Source organism: Triticum dicoccoides, chromosome 3B, assembly GCF_002162155.2.
Source record: "Triticum dicoccoides isolate Atlit2015 ecotype Zavitan chromosome 3B, WEW_v2.0, whole genome shotgun sequence".
In the NCBI taxonomy this organism is placed as follows: Eukaryota; Viridiplantae; Streptophyta; class Magnoliopsida; order Poales; family Poaceae; genus Triticum; species Triticum dicoccoides.
In genome coordinates, this window is record NC_041385.1 from 50817534 (window position 1) to 50818654 (window position 1121).

The window sequence follows — 1121 nt, forward strand, 5'->3', positions numbered from 1 at the left end:
GGGGACGGCGACGACGACGGGCGGCGGGGGAGCGCGGCAACGACGATGACGGGCGGCGGGGGCGGCGAGGGCGACGGCACGGCGGCGCGGCGGCGTCGGTGTCTCGTCGAGATCAAGACTCTCTCGCGCGAGAAGTGGAGGACGATAACTGATTTTTCGTAAGTGTAGTATATATACGGGGAGCCTTTAGTACCGGTTGGAGCCACCAACCGGTACTAAAGGCCAATTTTGGCCAGCCCAAGCGGCGGGAAACGAGGGCCTTTAGTACCGGTTGGTGGCTCCAACCGGTACTAAAGGGCAACACATTAGTACCGGTTGGAGCCACCAACCGGTACTAATGGCCGTGCGCTGCCACCGCAGTGCACTATGTTTAGTCCCACCTCGCCGAGCAAAGGGCAGCTGCACTGGTTTATAAACCCAGCCGCGGCTGCCCTTTCGAACTCCTCTATTTAGCAGGCTTCTGGGCCTAACTAGGTCGCACTGCAATGTGAGCCTGCTGGCCCTACTGGGCATGTATTTGCACACCCAAGGTCTGGCAGCCCACAGGGCAGCGCCCCAACATTTTTTTATAATTTTTTTCTTTTCTGCATTATTTATTTCCTTCTATTTATTTTTGAGTAATTTTTTTATATAGTTATTTATTTTCTGCTTTATTTTTTTCTTCTATTTATTTCCGAGTAGTTTTTTGCCGTATTTAGTTTCTTTGTGAATATTTTTGCTTTATATGAATTTTTCTTCTTTTCTGCATTATTTATTTTCTTCTATTTATTTTTGAGTAATTTTTTTATATAGTTATTTCTTTTCTGCTTTATTTTTTTCTTCTATTTATTTCTGAGTAGTTTTTTTGCCGTATTTAGTTTCTTTGTGAATATTTTTGCTTTATATATTTTTTTTCTTTTCTGCATTATTTATTTTCTTGTATTTATTTTTGAGTAATTTTTTATATAGTTATTTATTTTCTGCTTTATTTTTTTCTTCTATTTTTTCTGAATAGTATTTTTGCTGTATTCTTCTTCTTCTTCTACTTCTTCTTCTTCTTCTTCTTCTCCTTCTTCTCCTTCTTCTTCCTCTTCTTCTTCCTCCTCCTCCTCTTCTTCTTCTTCTCCTTCTCCTTCTTCTTC